Source organism: Bombus flavifrons, unplaced genomic scaffold, assembly GCF_040668555.2.
Source record: "Bombus flavifrons isolate JBK064 unplaced genomic scaffold, iyBomFlav1_principal scaffold0066, whole genome shotgun sequence".
NCBI classification, from domain to species: Eukaryota; Metazoa; Arthropoda; class Insecta; order Hymenoptera; family Apidae; genus Bombus; species Bombus flavifrons.
Genome location: NW_027184811.1, coordinates 45,126 through 54,150, shown reverse-complemented (window position 1 = coordinate 54,150; position 9,025 = coordinate 45,126).

Sequence of the window (9,025 nt, the reverse complement as noted above, 5' to 3'; positions counted from 1 at the left end):
CGACGAGGAGAGAATCGATCCCGCCCACCACCGCGATGGCGGCTCAAGGAGAGGGACAAGGACCTGCTGCGGGCGGCGGCCACCGTCTCCGCCTGGAGTTGGGACGCCCGACGGACAACAGGAGCAACATCATCGTTGGAAAGCGTCGACGAGGAGGCGGAAGAACTTCGCCGACGCATGAGCGCGGCGTGCGACGCCTCGATGCCGCGCTCCGTCCCGGGCGGTAGACGCGATCGCCGCGTGTACTGGTGGACACCGGAGATCGCGGAGCTGCGAGCGAGCTGCGTCCGAGCCCGCAGAAGATTCCTGAGGGCCCGCCGTCGCAGGCTGACGCGCGACGAAGAGGAGATCTCCAGCTGCTACGAGGCGTACAGAGAGGCGAGACGCACTCTTCAGCGGGAGATCAAGATCGCGAAAGCTCGGTGCTGGGCTGAGCTGGTCGAGGCGGTCGAATCCGATCCGTGGGGGCGGCCGTACAAGATAGCGACGAAGAAGCTGCGACCTACGGCGCCCCCGCTGACCGCGAACATGGACCCGGTGCTGCTGAACAAGGTCATCGGTACTCTGTTCCCACCGGAAGACAGGGACGCGGGACGATCAGCGCCATCCTCCTGCTTCGGCGGCGACGACGACGACGAGGAGGCGGTGACGACGACGGAGTGGAGCGAAGAGCTCGGAGTCACCGAAGAGGAGCTCTTCGAAGCCACGAGAAGGATGGCATCCCGCGACGTGGCACCGGGTCCGGACGGAATCCCAGGCCGAGTGTGGGCGGAGACGATCGACGCCATGGCTCCCCGCCTGCGACACCTGTACACCAGATGCCTGAGGGAGGGTGCCTACCCCCGGACGTGGCGGACGGCGAGATTGGTTCTGCTGCGGAAAGAGGATCGTCCGCCGGACTCGCCGTCCGCGTACAGGCCTATATGCCTGCTCGACGAGGTGGGGAAGCTGTTCGAGCGAATCATCGCCGCCCGTCTGGAGGCTCACATGACGGAGAGGACGCCCGGATGGCACGAAAGCCAGTACGGATTTCGCCGAGGCCGCTCGACGGTGGACGCGGTGAGGCGAGTCCGATCCATGGCCGAGGACACGGTCGCTCGCCAGGGGGTGGGATTGGCGGTATCGCTGGACGTCACGAACGCCTTCAACTCCATCCCTTGGACCAGGATAGTGGAAGCCCTGCGATACTTCGAGGTTCCGGCCTATCTCGTCGGGGTGATCCGGGCGTACCTGAGCGACCGGTGGATCCTGTACAGCGGAAAGGACGGGGAAGAGAGAAGACGCGTCGAGCGCGGCGTGCCACAGGGCTCGGTCCTGGGACCCATACTGTGGATCACGGCCTACGACTCGGTCCTCCGATGCCCCGTGCCCCCGGGCGCGGGCCTGGTCTGCTACGCCGACGACACGCTGGTTCTGGCCGGGGGACGATGGTGGAACGAGGCGGTGAACAACGCGGAGAACGCCGTGGCATGCGCGGTACGCGCCATTCGGACGCTCGGGCTGAGAGTGTCGCCGGCCAAATCCGAGGCCCTCTGGTTCTTCGACCAACGCCGCAGAGGAACCCCTCCTCCCGACCTCTCCGTGACCATCGACGGAGAAGAGGTGCCGGTGAGACGCCAGATGAGATACCTGGGTCTCACCATCGACAGCGGATGGACGTTCGGACCGCACTTCGAGCTCCTGGTCCCCAGGGTGACAGCCGCGGCCAACGCCTTGTGCGGCCTCCTACCGAACATCGGCGGAGCAGGACTGGGAGTCCGCCGACTCTACGAGGGAGTGGTCCGGTCCCGAGTCCTCTACGGGGCTCCCGTCTGGGCCGAAGATCTGGCGGCGAGTCGTCGCAGCCTGGTCCTGGTGAGAAGATTGCAGCGGACGATCGCCATCCGCATCGCCAGAGGATACAGGACGGTGTCCTACGCGTCGGCGACCGTGCTGGCGGCGTCCCCGCCGTTCGAGCTGCAGGCCCTCGCGCTCCGAAAGGTGTACGAACACCTGAGAGGTCCGAGCTCGGACAGGCGCTCGACGTCGACGCCACCGTCCAACAGCCAGACGGTCCGAAACATTCGGGAGGAGACGAAGTCGGAGGTCTGGGAGCGATGGCGCTCTCGGCTGGTGGAGGAGGACGCCGTGCGGCCACATCGCGCCGTTCGCGCCGTGCTTCCGAACTGGGACGCCTGGAGAGAACACGGCGGGGTCCCGCTAACCTTCAGGACGACGCAGGTGCTCACCGGCCACGGAGTATTCGGCGAGTACCTGCTCAGGATTCGGCGGGAGGTGACGTCCATCTGTCACCACTGCGAGGAAGAGGAGGACACGGCGCAACACACGCTGGAGCACTGCCCGGCGTGGGCAGAACCGCGACGCGTCCTGCGGCTCGACATCGGCGAGAGATTAGCCCCCGAAGCGATCGTCGAGGCGATGCTCAGAGGGCGCCAGGAGTTCGTCGCCGTCCGCACGTACTGCGAGCAAGTGATGCTCGCGAAGGAGCGGGCGGAAAGAGACCGAGAAAGATCGCGCCATCCCTCGAGGACGTCGCAGCAGCATCAGAGAAACACCAGACGCCACGAAGGCGCGGCGCAGCCGCCGCCTTAGGAGCGTGAGAACAGGATCGAGGCGTTAGGGGGCGTGGTCCCCCCCTAACGGACCAAACAAGAACAGGACGTCTCCCTTCAAGATCTACAGGGAGATAGACGACAGGGGGCACCCCGGTAGTACTTCGCAAGAGAGCCCGGGTGTCCCTCGACCAAACGTCAGGACAGGCCACCGTGGAGTTTTAGTCGGTAAGAGTCCGACACTACCCGCTGCTGTTTTCACAGTAGCGGGTGTCCATGAGGATTTCTCCACGTAAAAAAAAAAAAAAAAAAAAAGGTTGGGGTTAGGTTGGGGTTAGGTTGGGGTTAGGTTGGGTTAGGTTGGGGTTAGGTTGGGGTTAGGTTGGGGTTAGGTTGGGGTTAGGTTGGGGTTAGGTTGGGGTTAGGTTGGGGTTAGGTTGGGGTTAGGTTGGGGTTAGGTTGGGGTTAGGTTGGGGTTAGGTTGGGGAGCACGAGGCGGGTATGGGTTCCCAGGTCGTAGGACCACGCCCTGGGAAACCCCGATGGATCTGATGCTCTCCTATAGTCGGGTGGCGGCTGGTCGGTGCCTTTGGTACCCGTCGGTTCGCTGATCCGGTGCGGAGAACTTCGGAGAAGTTGGTGGGCCCATATCTGCCAAGACCACTCACCTCACCTTCTCGTGGGGCTCCCCGTCACCCTGCACCGGCCTTGACCGGGGTAGGGTGCGAAAGAGTGAGTGGCACCAGGATGCAGATTTGTTGACGACCCGGCGACCAAACAAACAAACCAAACATGGAAGATAAGAAACTAGGTAAAAACGTTTACGGTGCAGGGGAGGGATACCCCAGTACCGGCGCAGTCGTGGGTAGTCAAGTGGGCCCCGCTGCGTCGTCATCTCACGACCACGGCCGTTCGAGGGTGGACCGCCAGGCCCCCGGACGTGTTTCTGCGTCTGGCGAGGACAACGGGATGGAGATGGCGGAGGAATCTCCAAGGAGGAGGAGCACGAGGAGCTCGCTCAGGAGCACGGACAGGTCGGAGTACGCTTTTCTCGCTCCGCCCCTGGTCGACTATGCCACGTCATCGGTGGCAGTATGGCCGCGGACGCGAGTAAGGTCCGACGACGAGGAGTCCGTCGCCTCGATCTCGTCGCGTTCGTCGCTGGTCTCTGCGACGTCCAGGGGTAAGAAGAGGAGGGTCGCCATTACGACCCCGGACGTGCCCGAGGAACTGGACATCCTCGTAAGGACGAGCTCGCCCGCGGAAGTCAGCGCGGAGGTGACGATGCGCATCTCTGAAATCATGAAGGTTGCGACGATATCGTCCAACCTGAAGGGGACGTGCATAAAGACGCTGAAGGACGCGGCGAGCTACCTCACCGCCGCCTGGAAGCACGAGTCCTGCAGGAGAAGGTCCGGACAGGCGCGCGACAGCGACGTCGTAGACACGAGGCTGTCCGCGGTGGAGCAAGAGAACGCAGCCCTTCGCCAACAGTTGGCGATATTGACTGCTCGCGTTCAGGAGTGTCCGCGATGCACCGGCCCACTGTGCGAGTATGGCCGTCCTCCGCGGGAAGACAACAGCGACAGGGCACGCCTAGATGCCCTGGAGAAGGAGGTCCGGGAGCTCAGACCCTCCATCGTCAGGGACATCGAGGAGCTGCTCGGGAAACAACGACCGCGGACCCCCGACGCGCGTCGAGGCGCGGACCGCCCCGCTACTCTACGTACCCCCCAAACTGCGTCGCTCCCGAGGGAGCAGGAGGGTGGCGAGTCGTGGACGGTGGTGGAGTCGAGGGGGAAGAAACAACGGAAGAAGCGGAAGAAGACAGCCGCCGCCGCCGCCGCCGCCGCCGCCGCTGGAGTCGAGACGGCGAGAAACGGGGCGACCGTGGCTCCGCCGGCGACGAGCGGACGCCAGCGGCTACCGCAGACAAGGACGACAGGCGCGCCGAAACCGAGCGCCGCCGCAGCGAAGAGAGGACCGCCGCAGGCTCCCAAGACGGTCACGCTTCCTCGAGCACCGCGAACATCCGCGGTGACTCTGACGTTGAACGAGGGAGCCAGGATGTCGTACGCCGACGTGCTGGAGGCAGCCAGAGCGAAGGTCCCGCTCTCGGAGGTGGGTGTGGAGTCCGTCGACATGAGGAAGGCGATGACGGGCGCCATAATCATCAGAGTCCCTGGGGACAGGGACAGGGGAAAGGCGACACTGCTGGCGACGCGTCTGGCCGAGGCGCTGGATCCGACGGCGGTGAGAGTCGCCACACCAACCAGGATGGCCGAGCTCCAAGTGACCGGGATCGACATCTCGGTCAAAAAGGACGAACTGCGGCGAGCTTTGGCCTCGGCCGCAGGATGCGGCTGCGCCGAGATGCACATCGGAGAGATCGGCGCCACCAGGGGCGGCCTCGGGTCCGTGTGGATCAAATGCCCGGTGGCAGGAGCCCGCAAACTAGCCCAGGCGGGGAAAATCGCCCTGGGTTGGTCGACAGCCAGGATCAGAGCGATCCCGAAGCGGCCCCTCCAGTGCTTCAAGTGCCTGGAGCTGGGGCACGTGCGCGCAACGTGCGTGTCCGGTGTGGATCGCGGGCATCTGTGCTACAGGTGCGGCGGTAGCGGACATCGAGCCAGAGGCTGTCCGGCCTCTGCTCCCAAGTGCCCTCTGTGCGAGTCGCTCGGGGCACCCGCCAACCACAGGATGGGCGGGGCGGCCTGCGCGCCCCCGAAGACCAAGAAGAAGAGGAGACCAATCCGCGAGCCAGCGGCGGAAAAGAGTCCAGGAAGCGCCGCGAAAGCAGCAGCGGCGGATGGTCGGGAGGAGGCCATGGAGGTGACCGCGTAATTCGAGCGCCTCCTCCAATGCAACCTCGGTAGGTCGAGAAGAGCGCAAGATCTGCTCTCTCAGACCATCCGAGAGAACGAGGTCGCCCTCGCGGCGGTGGCCGAGCCGTACCGCGTTCCCGACGTTCCCAACTGGATCGCGGACCTGGACGGAGCCACGGCGATAACTTGGACGTCAGCCTCGAGTGCCCCCGGCGTTCCGCTCGATCGCGGCCGCGGCTTCGTCGCGGTCGAGTGGGCTAGGATAGCGGTGGTGGCCGTCTACGTCTCCCCCAACATCGGCCTGGATGCGTACGGGGACTTTCTGGACAGGGTCGGCGAGTGCGTCAGGAGATGCCTTCCCCGCCAGGCGCTCGTCCTCGGGGACTTTAACGCCCATTCCACGCAATGGGGAAACCCCGGTACCAACTCTCGGGGAAGGATGCTCACCGACTGGGCCGCGGGTCTCGGGCTCGTGCTGGCGAACAGAGGCTCGGCGAGCACCTGCGTGGCATGGAGAGGGTCCTCCGTGGTCGACGTCACGTGGACTACCCCGGAGCTGTTCAGGCGGATCCACGACTGGAGAGTGGCCGAGGGGATGGAAACGCTGTCCGACCACCTCTACATACTGATGGAGGTGGCCCCCGAGACTGCACAGGCCGACAACGACGACGACGCCCGACGACGAGGAGAGAATCGATCCCGCCCACCACCGCGATGGCGGCTCAAGGAGAGGGACAAGGACCTGCTGCGGGCGGCGGCCACCGTCTCCGCCTGGAGTTGGGACGCCCGACGGACAACAGGAGCAGCATCATCGTTGGAAAGCGTAGACGAGGAGGCGGAAGAACTTCGCCGACGCATGAGCGCGGCGTGCGACGCCTCGATGCCGCGCTCCGTCCCGGGCGGTAGACGCGATCGCCGCGTGTACTGGTGGACACCGGAGATCGCGGAGCTGCGAGCGAGCTGCGTCCGAGCTCGCAGAAGATTCCTGAGGGCCCGCCGTCGCAGGCTGACGCGCGACGAAGAGGAGATCTCCAGCTGCTACGAGGCGTACAGAGAGGCGAGACGCACTCTTCAGCGGGAGATCAAGATCGCGAAAGCTCGGTGCTGGGCTGAGCTGGTCGAGGCGGTCGAATCCGATCCGTGGGGGCGGCCGTACAAGATAGCGACGAAGAAGCTGCGACCTACGGCGCCCCCGCTGACCGCGAACATGGACCCGGTGCTGCTGAACAAGGTCATCGGTACTCTGTTCCCACCGGAAGACAGGGACGCGGGACGATCAGCGCCATCCTCCTGCTTCGGCGGCGACGACGACGACGAGGAGGCGGTGACGACGACGGAGTGGAGCGAAGAGCTCGGAGTCACCGAAGAGGAGCTCTTCGAAGCCACGAGGAGGATGGCATCCCGCGACGTGGCACCGGGTCCGGACGGAATCCCAGGCCGAGTGTGGGCGGAGACGATCGACGCCATGGCTCCCCGCCTGCGACACCTGTACACCAGATGCCTGAGGGAGGGTGCCTACCCCCGGACGTGGCGGACGGCGAGATTGGTTCTGCTGCGGAAAGAGGATCGTCCGCCGGACTCGCCGTCCGCGTACAGGCCTATATGCCTGCTCGACGAGGTGGGGAAGCTGTTCGAGCGAATCATCGCCGCCCGTCTGGAGGCTCACATGACGGAGAGGACGCCCGGATGGCACGAAAGCCAGTACGGATTTCGCCGAGGCCGCTCGACGGTGGACGCGGTGAGGCGAGTCCGATCCATGGCCGAGGACACGGTCGCTCGCCAGGGGGTGGGATTGGCGGTATCGCTGGACGTCACGAACGCCTTCAACTCCATCCCTTGGACCAGAATAGTGGAAGCCCTGCGATACTTCGAGGTTCCGGCCTATCTCGTCGGGGTGATCCGGGCGTACCTGAGCGACCGGTGGATCCTGTACAGCGGGAAGGACGGGGAAGAGAGAAGACGCGTCGAGCGCGGCGTGCCACAGGGCTCGGTCCTGGGACCCATACTGTGGATCACGGCCTACGACTCGGTCCTCCGATGCCCCGTGCCCCCGGGCGCGGGCCTGGTCTGCTACGCCGACGACACGCTGGTTCTGGCCGGGGGACGATGGTGGAACGAGGCGGTGAACAACGCGGAGAACGCCGTGGCATGCGCGGTACGCGCCATTCGGACGCTCGGGCTGAGAGTGTCGCCGGCCAAATCCGAGGCCCTCTGGTTCTTCGACCAACGCCGCAGAGGAACCCCTCCTCCCGACCTCTCCGTGACCATCGACGGAGAAGAGGTGCCGGTGAGACGCCAGATGAGATACCTGGGTCTCACCATCGACAGCGGATGGACGTTCGGACCGCACTTCGAGCTCCTGGTCCCCAGGGTGACAGCCGCGGCCAACGCCTTGTGCGGCCTCCTACCGAACATCGGCGGAGCAGGACTGGGAGTCCGCCGACTCTACGAGGGAGTGGTCCGGTCCCGAGTCCTCTACGGGGCTCCCGTCTGGGCCGAAGATCTGGCGGCGAGTCGTCGCAGCCTGGTCCTGGTGAGAAGATTGCAGCGGACGATCGCCATCCGCATCGCCAGAGGATACAGGACGGTGTCCTACGCGTCGGCGACCGTGCTGGCGGCGTCCCCGCCGTTCGAGCTGCAGGCCCTCGCGCTCCGAAGGGTGTACGAACACCTGAGAGGTCCGAGCTCGGACAGGCGCTCGACGCCACCGTCCAACAGCCAGACGGTCCGAAACATCCGGGAGGAGACGAAGTCGGAGATCTGGGAGCGATGGCGCTCTCGGCTGGTGGAGGAGGACGCCGTACGACCACATCGCGCCGTTCGCGCCGTGCTTCCGAACTGGGACGCCTGGAGAGAACACGGCGGGGTCCCGCTAACCTTCAGGACGACGCAGGTGCTCACCGGCCACGGAGTATTCGGCGAGTACCTGCTCAGGATTCGGCGGGAGGTGACGTCCATCTGTCACCACTGCGAGGAAGAGGAGGACACGGCGCAACACACGCTGGAGCACTGCCCGGCGTGGGCAGAACCGCGACGCGTCCTGCGGCTCGACATCGGCGAGAGATTAGCCCCAGAAGCGGTCGTCGAGGCGATGCTCAGAGGGCGCCAGGAGTTCGTCGCCGTCCGCACGTACTGCGAGCAAGTGATGCGAGCGAAGGAGCGGGCGGAAAGAGACCGAGAAAGATCGCGCCATCCCTCGAGGACGTCGCAGCAGCATCAGAGAAACACCAGACGCCACGGAGGCGCGGCGCAGCCGCCGCCTTAGGAGCGTGAGAACAGGATCGAGGCGTTAGGGGGCGTGGTCCCCCCCTAACGGACCAAGCAAGAACAGGACGTCTCCCTCCAAGATCTACAGGGAGATAGACGACAGGGGGCACCCCGGTAGTACTTCGCAAGAGAGCCCGGGTGTCCCTCGACCAAACGTCAGGACAGGCCACCGTGGAGTTTTAGTCGGTAAGAGTCCGACACTACCCGCGGCTGTGAAACAGCGGCGGGTGTCCATGAGGATTTCTCCACGTAAAAAAAAAAAAAAAAAAAAGGTTGGGGTTAGGTTGGGGTTAGGTTGGGGTTAGGTTGGGGTTAGGTTGGGGTTAGGTTAGGTTGGGGTTAGGTTGGGGTTAGGTTGGGGTTAGGTTGGGGTTAGGTTGG